Genomic DNA, 14961 nt, shown 5'->3' on the forward strand with positions numbered 1-14961 from the left:
TCCCTTAGCAGCTGTCTGTTCTCCTTCCTCAACATCCTGACTTTGTGCTGGATGAGGTTAGATTCAATCAGGAGGTGGCAGTTCCTGAAGCTGATCCACAAACAAAACATGGTGAATCCAGGAAGCATCCATCTTCCTCCCATTCCTCCAAAGACCATTCCTTCATCATTGGCCCTGATCCCCAGGCAGCCCCAAACAAGTATCCAGATTGGCCATAGAGGGAGATCAAATCCAGAGGACTGCCACTTTCCAGAAGACCCAAGGTACTTTTGAAATCCCTGACACCAACAGGGACTCATGTATCTCTCAGAAAAGAACATGGGGTCTATATGTGCTTATAAGTCTGTGGTATAAAAAAACCCACCTGGGGCAAAATTCTCTAGGAGTGAAGAGACGCAAGCATCACAGAATCTTTCTATGTCTCTCCTGGAAACCCCATCTATAAATCTATGTTCAGAGCCCAAGAGGACCAAGGCTTATTGATATCTCCATCATGGTGGACACCTTTTCGATCTTGAGGATACTTAGTTGGAAAGGACAGTGGCTTGAGGGGCTCCCAGTCTCTTCACACTTGGTCAAAATTATCCAAGATGTTAAAATCTTAGTGCCTTGTTTGAAGGATGCAGGCTTATTGATTAGAGACTAACAGTATAGAACCTGAGTCGTCACTTTAGTTCAAGGACAAGGATTGGCAGACATGTCCTGTGCCTATGTCTTGGGTCATGACCCTGTTAGTCACTCACCAGTAGAACTGATTTTCTTTAGTCAACTGCTTGCACTTGGACAAGGCCTCACTGATGTCCTGGGGCATTCTCTTCAGGTCAGTCATCACCTGGTCATGTTGCATCTCAAGCATGAATGTCTCAAAGTTGATCCTGTGGGAGGGCATGGACAAGGAACAAAATGTCCCATGAACTAAGGATACAAGGATCATTTCAATTCAAGCTGAATCATGCACTACCCCACCCCATATATGCCACTTGACCTAGCTCCTTGTTACCGGTTCCAATTGGTGCTTATGAAACTTATTACTCTTCAGCTTGGGCCAGTAAGCCCAGGGAAGTAAAGGCAGGGTGCTGATCTGCCTCAGCTCCCTGTAGGGGTTTGAAAGAATAGACTAGTTCTCCCAGAACTTTCCAGGAATCTGTGTCACAGGCCTGGGTCCACGTTAAATCTGTATGATTCTCCTCCTGGTTTTAGACACGGAATTGACAATCCTTGGCTCTATTGCTACATCAATTCCCAAAGGACATAATCATATCTACAGGGAAAAGCCTCTATAACCTACCAGGAGATTCCAATGTGCATCCACAGTGAGCACAGAGGTTAAGTGCTGTGCTACTAAAAATGAACCTCCCTGGCTTCTTCACTATTATTGCCTGGAAATGGAGTCAGGCACAACCTCAGTATATATCACATGATACAGACTCTCTAGATCTTAAGCTGCACACACAGGAACACACACACACAGGAACACACACATCCACAAATGCACACACAAGCTCACATGCACCCAGTATCTCTCTCATTCTCTGTCTCTTTCTAGCTCTGTCTTTTACACACACACACAAACACACACAGAGACACAGATACACACACACACACAGTCAATCAGAATGCCAAATAAATAAGTTGATTTCGGTTTATCTGAGATTATAATGAACAAAATTTGAGAAAAGCCATTATGAACTGCAGCCAATCCAGTCATACTGAGAGGCAGTATGTGGGACAGGCCCCTCCAGCTGTTGACAGGACCAATTGGACCCAAATTACCACTTGGTCAATTATGGAAAGGATTGGCTATAAACAAACATTACCTAGCAACTCCCACAAACCAAAACCTGTGTAAGCTTCTTAAATGGCAGGAGGGGAGCTCACACATTACTACCTTCATCCCCAGACTGTGATTCATGCCACAGGCTCTGAATTACTTTTGGAGGAATCAAAAGTGCCTGTGACCCCCATCTCACTCCTATCTGAACTTGAAGTTCTGCATCGAAAATCCAATCAGCAAAATTGATTTGGGTATGCAGACAGCCTGGAGTTGTAGCCACCTGCGGTATGAGGGAATCTGGGCTTAACAGGGATGGCCCAAGATAGTCAGCAAAGAACTGGGCATAATGACTACCTGTCATTTAAATCCTTGTTAGTGTAGTTGGCCAGGATTCCCTGAAGTTCGTCTCTGGCATTTTTTACGTTCTGGAGCTCTCTTTTGAGCTTCTCCAACCTCTCGTGTCTCTTCTCCTGATCATTGATGGTGGGGGCTTGGGGTGATGCCGCCCCAGCAGACCCTGTAGGTAGAAAAACACTAGTAACCTTGTAGAGATAATAGGGCAGGGAAAGGGAAACCATGCTTTGTCCCACACAGAAGCCTGAGGAAGAGGAAAATCTAGAGACACTGAGAATCCCTGATAGTGCATCATAGCTGTCTTGAAGCTGGGCTCCTCAGCTAGGTCCCTGTTCACAACCACCATCACTAAACATATGCCTGACTTCCTATTGTAATCGCCCTAGCCCTGAAATGCATAAGCTGGGCCAGGCAAGAATAAATGGAGGGCATTGTCAGCTCATATCTGACAACCAAAGCCGTACCTCTCAGCATACTAGCCAACGCTTTTCTCGTCTTCTTCAAATGCATAATAAGAGCTCGTACACTGCTACAGGAAACCAGACTGTGAATCAGTCCACATCATGTGAGTTCAATACCAAACTGTCTGAGACCTTGATTCATACGCAGGGGAATAGCCCTCTCTGTTCTTGACATCACATGCTCATGTATCTTAGAGGAAACTATATTAAGATGAAGTACATGGGCTCTTCTGAAGGTCCGGAGTTCAAATCTCAGCAACCACATGGTGGCTCACAACCATCTGTAACAAGATCTGACTCCCTCTTCTGGAGTGTCTGAAGACAGCTACAGTGTACTTACATATAATAAATAAGTAGATCTTAAAAAAAAAAAGATGAAGTACATGAACACTCTATCCTGAGAACAACACTTTTCTATTCTCACAGAGCTTGGTCTTTGCATAATTTGCCATTCAGTGGGAAATTAAGATCTCTCAGCAAAGCCCCTGCAGGCTTGTCAATACCAGGCTGTCTGTAAAACTAATCATCAGACACTCTTGACTCTGGTTCTACCATTGAGGAATCTGAAGGATCCAGATCACAATCCCTATTCCTGGAAGGACCAGCTGAAGCCCACATCCTCCAGGTAGCTCCCCAAACCTTGCCCAGGACTCACTGTGCCTTCTCCATGACCAGTTGTTTCTTGCCATTTCCCACCATGATGGGCGGCCGGCCTCCTTCGGCCTTGGTCTGGTGTCTGTGTGTATTCTATTCTCTCTCTGAAATATCCTGAGGAGCATGGACAACATGCCTGCTATGGAACCCATGAGGATCTGAAGGAATACCCCACAAGCTGCCCTGGTTACCACAAACTGGCGACATCACAGAAGATTCTAGGGTTCTCTTGGATACAAGAGATTGTCCAGGGAAGTGACTACTGATGATGTCACCTGGAACTTCCATGGCCTACCGGATTACCAGCTTGCCCCATCTTGACCAGTTTCTGAGATTCCCTTTCCTGGAGTCTCTCTTTTGCCCCTGGGGATACCTCTTGGCAACTTCTCCTTCCAAAGCTAGAGATTTCTCTCTGCTTCACTACAAGTCCAGTGCTTTGAATGGGGAGAGTTTGTTAGTGCCATGGCATGGCTAGCTCATCTTCATTAGGATCCTTATAGGAGGGAGATTCTTCTCCAATATAAATCTACTACTGGAGTCCATTCATGTAACAAACAGTCGATTTACCCAGGTGTCTCTGTTTCCCAGAGGACAGAAACCTACTCCTGCACCTTCACCTTTACACAAGTTGGAGTATATGTGTTAGTGTGCAACTGCCTTGAGAGGAGACATTGTTTCATTAAAGTGAGCATAGGGTTTTCATGAAATCTCTGATTTACAACCCCATTTTTTTTTTGCAATGAAAACTCCCTTGTACTTGGCAAGAGAAGAAGTCAGGGACAGGGGCAACATCAAATTGTAAAGTTTATATCCCTTCTTAAAAAGCTAAAATCCCACATTCTCTCTATCTCCAAAACAACCAGACAAAATAGGCATCTGTGAACAAAGGCCAACAGGGACATTGGATTGCTTCTTCGCAGTCCCATTAGCTCTCACTTCTCCAGTTTCTACATTTTTGAGTTCCTTTTCTAGGCCTGAGTCTGTTGGAGATTGGAATATGATCCTGTATTCATAAGATACCTAAGACTCAATTGGATGGATCGAGGATGAACAGGCCTCGGGTCCAGTGAAACCTCAATTTTAATGGATCCATAATTTCAGGAGGGGCTCTCTTTGGCATTGACATTTGTTCCTTCTGCCTTCTTGACCTCCGTGTGCTGAATGCATGCTAAAATGCTACCTAAACTCTCCAGTAAAATAGTGGAAAAATCATGTAAAGCCTTTCCAAATTGATTGTGTTGTCTTTGTCTACCATCTTGAGCTATGCAATATCACTATGACATTGGTCCAAGGTGTCTGGGGGGATGGTGGGGTAGTCAGAAGCCCACTCTGTCTCTCAGGTAGTCAGATGAATAACCTTTATGGAGAACTGGAGAAAACGGGTAATGAAAAAGCAATAGTTATATTTTGGGTAGCTGATTATCTCTGAGCCTGGAGAGCAATGCAGCAGGCATTCCAATCAAATAGTATAGGGATGAATCCCTCCCTGTATTTGTGTACAATAGGCCCAAAGTAAGAATGAGGCCCATCCACCTTTTCCTGAACTCTACTGAGAGTTTTGTAGTGTTTCCATTCAAGAAAAATTCTTTACTTCCTGAGACCAGAACTTGAATTCTGCATGCACCATGAAGTTTCCCATCTATTCATAAATCATTCACTGTTTATTGACAAGCTTTGGCTATGAATTCTTTCCTATGGTTTGACACAATTCAAAGGGACTGGTAAAACTTTTGGTCCTGTACCTTCTAGAGCTTTTTAGCTACTCCTTGAGAAGTTTCCTCTTCTTTATTTTATTTTATTTTATTTTATTTTATTTTATTAGATATTTTCTTCATTTACATTTAAAATGCTATCCCTAAAGTTCCCTATAACCTCCCACCCTCCGCCCTGCTCCCCTACCCACTCCCTCCCACTTCTTGGCCTTAAATCAGGGCAGCTGTTCTCAAGATAGGATATCGTTCCCAACCCCTGTGGCTAGTCAGGTACCTCAGCACATACTGCAATCCCACTGGCTCTGGATGGCATAAGCTAGCCAGCCATGCTGTGCTTGGAGGGCAATGTCAGCTAGTATCTGATGTGATGCAAGTAAGTCCTGGATTCCCTAGTGCTTAGCACCACCAAGCTGTGATTGCCTGTGTCTAAGATGAAAGTAGTAAATGTCTCAGAACTTGAAATCTGTCCAGGGGTATATTCTTTTCTTGATTTTTGCTCAGACATCCATGGACCTTAAAGAAATACACCAAGGATGCAGTGTAGCAAAAGCCTACAGACATGGACTCCTCATAGAGGACCAATTGTGTGTGTGTGCCTGTTTGTGTGTCTCTGTGTGTGTGTGTGTGTCTGTGTGTGTGTATGTACTTGTGTCCCCCATGGGTCTATGCATCCTTGGAATCTGGAGTCTACAGTGGGGCCTGTTGCAAGGTGATGCTGTCTCCATGCACAGGGAACCCCACCTTAGTCAGCACTGCTCTTTGTCTATATGTTCACCTTGGTGGCACATTGAAATCCCGTGAGGATTATATAGAGCCATCCTGATATTGAGTCCCCTCCCAGCAAATACTGATTTTTTTTTTTTTTTGCTCTGGTTAGCTGTGTAGCAATAAGAACCTACAACTGAGAATCTGTGTTCTGAAGATACATTAAAAAAAAAAGTGGTAACAGGGTTGATATGGGCCAGGACCTGTGCACAGACTTCCTGAAACTTTTTAGAAGGGTAGTCTTTCCTTCCAGGCCCATGAGGGAGGTCTTGAAGCCCTTGATCCCTTACTAAGGAACCCCAACCTGTGTTGTCCTGGCATCAGGATACTTAGTTTAATAAGCACCAGAAGGTCTCAGTATATAGGAGGCAGACTGTGGCAGCCAGTGCATGAGGGTAGTCCAGGACATAGCCTGAATTCACATGATCCTTGGGGCCTGTGTCATGGAGTAGCTTCAGTGACTAGAAGAATGGGTTAGATTTATTTCCTATACTCAAAGCAGGCAGAAAAGGATGAAAGTCCTCCATGTAATATCAAATTTATCCAGAAGAGGGTGCTAGATCCTCAGTACCCATAGTATCCAGAAGATGGGATAAGACAGATTGCCATCCAGTACCAAAGTCATCCAGAGAGCATCTTAAGATCAAAGTCAGCTTGTGGTGTAGCCCTAGGAGCAAGGAGGAGGAATCTGCCTCCTGATGCCCTCTTCTGACAGTCAGAATGAAATTAAGGAGCTCTTGCAGAGCAGCTGCAGCCTTGACAATTCCTGGTCTCTGTCACACAAATGCTTCCCAGAAGCTCCAAGCTCCTGATTCCCATTACTGGAAGTCCAAGCTCAAGCCCATCTTCTCTAGGAAGCTCACTCTTTCATGCCCAGGATTCACAGTGACTTCCCCTGGACCATTAATTCTTGCTCTTTAACACTAAGACCAAAGGCCATCTTGTGGCTGCCTCTTTCTGGTCTCTGTATGTTCATTGTTCTCTCCTCCAAGAGGCCTGCTCAGTTTTGTCAGCATGACTAAGGGTGAACCACAAAGGTAGTTAATGAATGCTCCAAGAGCAGTTGGAGTCACCACATTAGTAACATCACAGAAAATGCCAGGGCTCTCCAGGTTACAATACAACATCTAGGGAAGGGACTTCTGATGTCACACAGGTCAGCTCTTACCTTCCTGCTCAGTACCTCACCCAAATTTACCTGAAGTCAAAGTGCCTTTTCCAGAGAGTGGGATAGGTTGCCTTTTGGTACTCAAAATATTAAAAGGTGGCTACCAATCACCTTCCAATGACAAACGTGTCCAGAAGAGATCCTTTGGATCCCCATGCAAATACACATGAAATACCCAGACTCCAGAATAAGACACTAGGCAATACTCAACACATCTAGATAAAGTGTGATAGATCCCCTTGCAGTACTGAAACTATCCAGAAGAGTTTAATACACGTCCAGCCAGTTTCTATGCTGTGACGACTGAACTGGACAGAATGGAAAATGTCACCACTAATGACCAAAATATGGTTATGTTGGCCAGGTTTCTGGAAGATTTTATGTGAGAATTGCAGCCCAGCTTGTTATTGCAGGAAAACAAAAACTGGACCAAGGATTTGGTTCATGTCCTGAATCTTATTCTACAGAAAAAATTTAACAACACCAATACATATTAGCAATGACCAATAGCTATAAGGGAAGTAGTATTATACTATAAGCAAAAATCAGTGAAATATAATAGTGTGTTAGCTTTTTAAATGTGGAAAAGAAAATGCAGACGAAGGGGGAATTATGTAGAATTGGAGAGATGAAAATAAGGCATTTATTTTGAGGCGTTTTCTAGAGATGCCTGAAGTAGCTGAGATCTGGGAGTTCTCATACTGTACTGATTAGTGAATCATATCTAATTGTGTCAGAGTATGGAGAGGGCTTTTACATAAATATTTTAACATAACTATGTGCATGCCCTACTGAATGTCATGCTCTATGTAATCTTTAGAGTCTGGTATCTTTTACTTAGCTTTCTTTTTTATATAATATTCATGTTATTGAAATATCAAAACCCTGCAGACTACATACTCTTAAATCTGCTGGGGAAAAAAGTGATCAACAGTCTTACCTAACCAAGAAGCCTGTGAACCCTCAGATTATATTCTGTACCTCTACTTCAAAATAGAACCATACTATAGTAGATGGCTTCACACTCAGGTGTATGGAAATGGTAACATATTTATGTATATTTGTATGTATTAAACATATATTTTATATATTTATAATCATCACATAATGAAATAAATATTTATGTAATATAATATAATATAAATTATATGCTTAAAATATATTTATAATATGATTTATAAATAATATTTAAAATTTATTATACATATATATACACACACACACATGTGTGTGTGTCTATGTATGTGTGTGTGTGTCTGTGTGTGTGTACGTCAATGTTGTTACTCTATAACAGAGTGCAGGTTCTATGCCACACAAAACAGTCTACTAAAAAGTGCAGTGCTAGGCATATGTTATCCTTCTTTTGAATCAATATTTATATATTTATCCATATTTTTTCCATACCACCAGAATAGTTTATTGCTGTGGAGCTGGTTACCACATAAATCTTAATGGTAAATTCCTTTCACTCAAGACATTGTATGCTTGTGTCTTAGGACATGGACAAATCAATTTTGTGCTAATCTGTAATCCCTTCCTGTTAGTATTCATGTTATTAGAATATGGCTTACATGCTAACATGGGAGAAAGTCATCAACATTCTTACCCAACTCTGAACCCTGAGATGTACAATGATTGTCAGCCTGGCAAGACATGCTCCCAGGTGAGACAGTGGTATGATGGTGTGAGCACAACCTACCACTTTCTCACTGGATATAAATTCTGACAAGACTCATGACTGGCACTATTGATTAAACCAAATACCCATGAATGCTCAGAGCACAGGACCTAAAGGAGTTCTTACTAGTAATATCCTGCTATATGGAAATGGCATAAAACCACCCATCAGTATTTCTATACAGTTTACCAGCTGATATTAACTATGATGCAAACAGCAGCTGACAGAATAGAATAGTAGCCAGACAAGTATCAGGGAATTGTCTTCAGCTTGTCATGTGGAATGTGAGGCTCCAGATAGTATCAGAAGAAACAACTAACTTAACAGAATAAGTTGAGGTTGACTAATTGGAAAAAGTATATGGATTCAAGAAAGTGAACATTTATAAAGAACACTTTAAAATGTAATCCTACACAGAATTGTGAAATATTTCATTGACAACACCAGAGGCAGAAGAAGAGTCAGTGGATCAAGTTATCCCATAATGTAAGGCTTTTCAATATAACCACATGCTGTTTTAAAATCACATGATTTACTTATTGGAATTATGGGAACCACTGCTCTTCCCGTTTATTAGACTGAGGTACTCGTGTAATATAGCCTTTCTGGTTAATTAAGTTTTGGTTTAAAATGTCTTATTTGCATATTACACATACTAGTTTGTTTCATCTCACTGTATCTTTAAAAAAAACTTTTAGCATCATTCCTATTATTATTATTATTATTATTATTACTTTAAGAATTGTCATTTGTGTAAACAGCTTGCTAATTTCTGGTTTATTGTATTCATAGTCTAATTTATATACCTTAGAGCTTTAATGATCAATGAGAAGGATATAGAAGGAACTGAGGGTGTGAAGAAGATGCAGGACATGTACAGAGCTGAGATCCTGTAGTCTAGACATTCCTAAGCACTGCAGATGTGGGCTCACACATGCATCTTTGCACTCAAATGACATATACTGTTATTAAAATTAGAATTACCTTTAATCTTGTTTTTTCCTTAGAGAAATGAGGTTGGTTTTCTTCCTTGGGGAAACAATATTTCCATGTTTTAAGCACTTCACTTTTACTTTGAAATCTTTTACAATGATGTCCTTAAGATGCACCAACTGTGATTCACTAGGCTCATGCTGAATCTCCTTCGAAGCCTTGGCAGCAGGTTGATCTAAGAGTAGGGACCTGCTGTCATATTTCTGTTTAGTTTTGCGGTTTAGACAGTTGCTGAAGATGTGCAGGTAGAATGTTTTATGTTTGAGGGGGCTTGTTGTCAAAATAACTCTGTGTTTATGTATTACAGTGTATGAATGAAGAAACAGGAGCAACCACTTTCTATTTTTCAGTTAAATATCTATGTATGTGCTTGGCTCCTCACGCTGTTAAAATCATTTATAAAAACATGAACCAGTACACTTAATTTACTACTGATTACTGTACTGACTACAATAAACACAGCTTACTTGTTAAATCTTACAAAATGAATTACATGACATTTAATATCGCAATGGATGCTTCATGTAAAAAATATTGCCTTACCCTGTCTAAAAATCTTCAGATTTAAGAACATGTTAAAGCCCATTTATCAGTAAATAGCTAGTTGGAAAGCTTACCTTCATAAAAGGCACCTCTGCAAACACCGTCCTTGGTTACCATTGCTACCATTCTGCTCTTTCAGGTCATTTAAAGGTCCATACGTTTTCATATCTCCGGAGCTCAAAAATCTTCATTTTGCTGTCAGGCTAAGAAAGTGACCTCCCACTCACATTATTAGAACCCCTGCTGCCAGGGGCAACAGGTACATAGGTGCATGCTCTCCAATTCAAATCCAACTCTGCAGAGAAATCAGCTTAAATGCCCTGTGGTTGAGAAATGTCAGTTGTTAGGAATATTTAGGCAAGTGTCAGCCAGTGTTCTGTTAAGAGGACAAAAGTCACTCAGAAATATAAATTCACACCTAAATGGCCTCCTGACCATAGCTTTATTGATTGTTATCCCATCAGTTTCCCAGCTCCCCTCCCTAACCAAATTGAGTATAGATTTTAAATACCCATGTGCTTCAATTACTTCTGTTACCTTTCTTCTCTGTAAAAGGTAATGGGACTCTTCAGATTACAGAACAATTACTCACTATAAAAAGAATCAAAATATCCCCTTTCTAGTTTTGAGTTTATTTTTGGACCTTCTAATCCTTCTTGAATGAGGCATGCTGGCAAGTACTAATTTTGGGTAGTATTTATGGAGATTCTTTGCAATGTCCCTTTGCATTACACCAGTTCAAGTCCTTCCCATACCATTTAATACTCACAAACCTCAAATACACACAGAATGATAAGCCATGATGATGTCTTCCAAGCAATACAAGCCCAAAACAAAACAGATACAAAATCATATTTTGCCACAGATCTTTCAAGGAGAGCAAATGTTTGTATGAGTCAGAAATGGAAGAAACACTATCAGATTCCACAAAATCACTGTTGCTTCCCCCCTCATATAAACTAGATAACAGTACAACACCATCAACGCAGTTCACAACAACTGCAATACCTGAATATTCCTGAAAGTTATATAAGCTTAACAAGCATTGAAAATTGAATTCCAGAACAAATTTAAAAGCATGGTGTTGTGCTGGGCATGGTGGTGCATGCCTGTAATCTCAGCACTCAGGAGGCAGATGCAAGGGGATTTCTGCATTCAGTTCAAGGTAATCCTGGTCTACAAAGTGAGCTCCAGGACAGCCAGAGTTATACAGAGAAACCCTGTCTCAAAAAAACAAAGAAAGAAAGAAACACCTGGTGTAGTAGCATAAGAATACTTTAATCTCTGCACTTGAATGGCAGCACTTGCAGGCAGATATCTGTGAGATTGAGGCCAATATGGTCCCATGAGTCCCAAAACAGGCAGGGCTTGATAGAGAGACCCTATCTCAAAGAATGAATAAATTTAAAAATAAAATTCTATACACACAATGAAAATGTGATATAGTTATGCAAGGATAACACAAAGGATGTAAATCAAATAAATGTAACTCAGCACAAAAATAGTCTCAAAAATTAATAGTTGAATTGTCATTTCAGTACCTGCAGAAAATGCATTGGACATGTCCATCATCACCTCATGATAAAATTCCTGAAGAAACTAGGAATAAGAGAAACATGCCTCACCGGAATAAATCTTCTATTCAACAAACATAGTCAACATTATAGTAATGGGAGAGAGAAAAAGTCTGTATAAAATAAGAAACAGGACCAGGGTATACATTCTCTCTATTTTATTCAACATAATACCTGAGACTTTGAAGCAATGAGCAAGTATAAAGAAACAAGATAGAAAGAGAAAATAAACATGTGGATCCCTGCAAACTCTACTTTCATTAGGGAAGTGCTCTTGGTGAGGTAAGAAGAAAAGTAAGGTCAGTTCAAATTAGTCAGCAAGGCTGGTTCAAACTTCTGGAGCTTGATGCCTAGTGGATGAATTTTTACAAATCTGAACTCAGTAAAACTTTGGAAAATGTTTCCCGTTGACAGGTACTACAAGAAAACTTTAGTTATGACTAGGTCAGAAGTCCTCTTTACAGTATATTACTTCAACCAAGCACCCATGACCTTTTCACCCAAATGAGTTGTCCTGACAGAGAAAAGGCATGTGAGTTCTAGTAAGGAAGTCAAACTTACATTGAAGAAAGGATACCCTTATCAAATGGTGCCTGGCCATGTGGGTCCTCATTTATGTGAACAGAAATCAGATTCCAAGATGTGACACTGGACTAAAGTCATATCACTATTAATTAAAGATCTTATTATAATAGGTAGAAATTCCTAAGAGAAGCCACACCAAGATGTAGGTAAGGACACAGGTTTCTGGGTAGAATTCTAGTAATACAGGGGTTCACAGTAAATGAGATGAACAGATGATTCCAAAAAGGAGTGAAATGGTGAATAAATAATGAACCACATTAAATATTTTCAGGCATAAAAGGAATGAAAATTTAAAGAAAAGCACACCAACATGCAATCTCATTCCAGACAGCATGTGCACAATTAAGGGAACAAACAACAAATGGTGTGGAGGATGTGAGGAAAGGAGCACTATTCACTAAGAATAGATACTAGCAAAGCCGCTGAAGAAAACCTTGTTTTAGAGGATGCTCAAACTCCTGAAATAGAACTGCATTCTATGCTGTAATCCTACATTTAAACATTTAGCTGGAAGATTGATGTCAGTAGAGGTGCCTGCATACAAGGATGTGCACTGCAGCACTGTACACAAAAGCCACATTATAGACTCTGCCTGGAAACACATTACTAGACCAAAACATTGGGAAATAGGAAATGTTATTCAGAATGCACTTATGTCATCTGCTGAAGAATGGAGAGAATGGAAGACAGTCAAAGAGATGAAACGAACCAAAATCAAAAGGACAAATGCCACACATTTTTTCTCATCATGCTGAATCTAAACTTAAATTAAGATGATATCAAAGGTTTACTGGGAATATTCTAAGAAATGGTCAGTATAAAGGATGCGGTGTGACAGGAGATGATGAACAGAGAGAATTCTATGAAATGCATTGATTGCATTTGTGACAATGTTGCAATGTGCACATAATAGATGCTATAACAGCCTATGTAATAATACATGGCAGTACATAATATTATACAAAAGCTTGAGGCCTGAGTTCAGAGTCCTATCACCCCTATCTAAAGCTTCTCATGGAGTCATGCACCTGTAATAACAGCAGTGGGGGGACACCTAGGCAAATCCCTGCGTACACTGGGGAGTGTAGCCAATTGCTGAGGTCCCTGATCAGTGAGAGATCTATTCTTCAAAATTACAATGTTACTGTGTTTGAGGCAGATTCCCAGTAGTGACCTCTGACCTCAACTTGTATGCACAACCCCAAACCCCCTAAAAGAATATTGTCATGAAGCATTACTGACTAATGTATTGATGTCATCCCTTGTAAACTTGGTATGCTTCATTATGTCTTCGGCTTCCACTCTGTTCAAACAACTTTCTGACAGTTGATTGCTTGGTGTCTTCTCTCTAAAAGTTGGTTTCTGTAGAGTAAATTGAATTATTTCATTATGGGTTTTTTTTATCATCTTCTTACACTCTAGGTTTTATCCTCCTCCAGGTCTACTATTTGACTCTTCCCCACTCCATACCTCCATCCAGACCCCATCTCTACCTGGATCTTCCCACACCATCCACAACTGTCATCACACTAGCCCTACCCTTCCTTGGGCCTCCAGTCTTTTAAGGGTTAGGTGCATCTTCTCTGACTGAACTTAGACCTGGTAGTCCTTTGCTGTATATGTGTTTGGGGCCTCATAAACGCTGATGTATGCTGCCTGGTTGGTGGTTCAGGGTCTGAGAGGTCTCTGGGATCCAGGTTAATTGTGTCTGCTGGTCCTGCCACAGGGTCACCCTGCCCCTCAGCATACATGTCTTTTGGGTTTGAGTTACATCACTCAGTATGATAGTTTGTAATTCGACCCATTTGCATGCAAATCTCAGGAGGTTCTTGTGCTTAGTAGCTTAGTAGTATTCCACTGGGTAAATGAACCATATTTTCTATATCCATTCTTCTGTTGTGGGACATCTGGGTTTTCTCCAGCATCTGGGTATCACAAACAAGGCTTCTATGAACACCGTGGAATATGTAGCCCCTTGGTATGGTGGGGCACCTTTTGGGTTTATACCCAAGAGTGGTAAAGCTGGATCTTCAGGCAGATATATTTTCAATTTTCTGAGGAACCTCCAAATTGATTTCCTGAGTGGTTTTTACAAGTTTCCAATCCCACCAGCAATGGAGGAATGTTCCTTTTTCTCCACATCCTTGCCAACATGTACTGTCAGTTTAGGTTTAGATCTTAGCATTCCAGATGGATGTAACCTGGAATCTCAGGGTCATTTTGATTTGCACTTCTCTGATCACTAAGGACTTTGAATGATTTCTATACTAATGCTTTTTCATTTTGTTCACCCTTGTCAGGATTTTCTTTTTTCTTCTTTCAAAATTATTATGGATGTAAAAGAAAAGCAGGAAAAAATATAAAAGTAGATATATGTGTGTACATGCTTCACTCACTTTCTCCAGAGGTCAACTGCTTACAGTCATAGCAATGTGGTCCACACCAGGAAGTACAGACAGGCATGACACTTTTAGTCAACCTCTTCTCACACGACTCATTGTTCCACTCACCTTCTCTTTTGTCCTGGGTCTGCATCTAAGCCCTGTCTTACATCATGTTGCTTCCTCCTGTTTTCCTCCCATCTGTGAATGCTTTAGACTTCTTCATCTTTCTGACCTTAACTTTTGAAGAAGATTCAGAAAGTAATAAATAACTTCAAACACAAATTAGACAGAAGTGGGGAGGAGACAAAGAAAAGTA

The 14961-nt window shown here is 40.6% G+C and overlaps 1 long non-coding RNA gene across 2 annotated transcripts; it reads right to left on the reverse strand.

The window, feature by feature from the left end:
• Positions 1-838: 838 nt before the first annotated feature.
• Positions 839-10717, reverse strand: Gm8024. Of its 2 annotated transcripts, none has more exons than XR_874556.1 (3): positions 10177-10717; positions 2129-2291; positions 839-875 (listed from the first exon to the last, which is right to left on the reverse strand). It is a non-coding gene; the product is annotated as a predicted gene 8024 (long non-coding RNA). The 2 variants fall into 2 exon arrangements; XR_874555.1 differs by lacking the exon at positions 10177-10717 and adding an exon at positions 3245-3274.
• Between the last annotated feature and the right edge of the window lie 4244 nt (positions 10718-14961).

Source organism: Mus musculus, chromosome 14, assembly GCF_000001635.26.
Source record: "Mus musculus strain C57BL/6J chromosome 14, GRCm38.p6 C57BL/6J".
Lineage (NCBI taxonomy): Eukaryota > Metazoa > Chordata > Mammalia > Rodentia > Muridae > Mus > Mus musculus.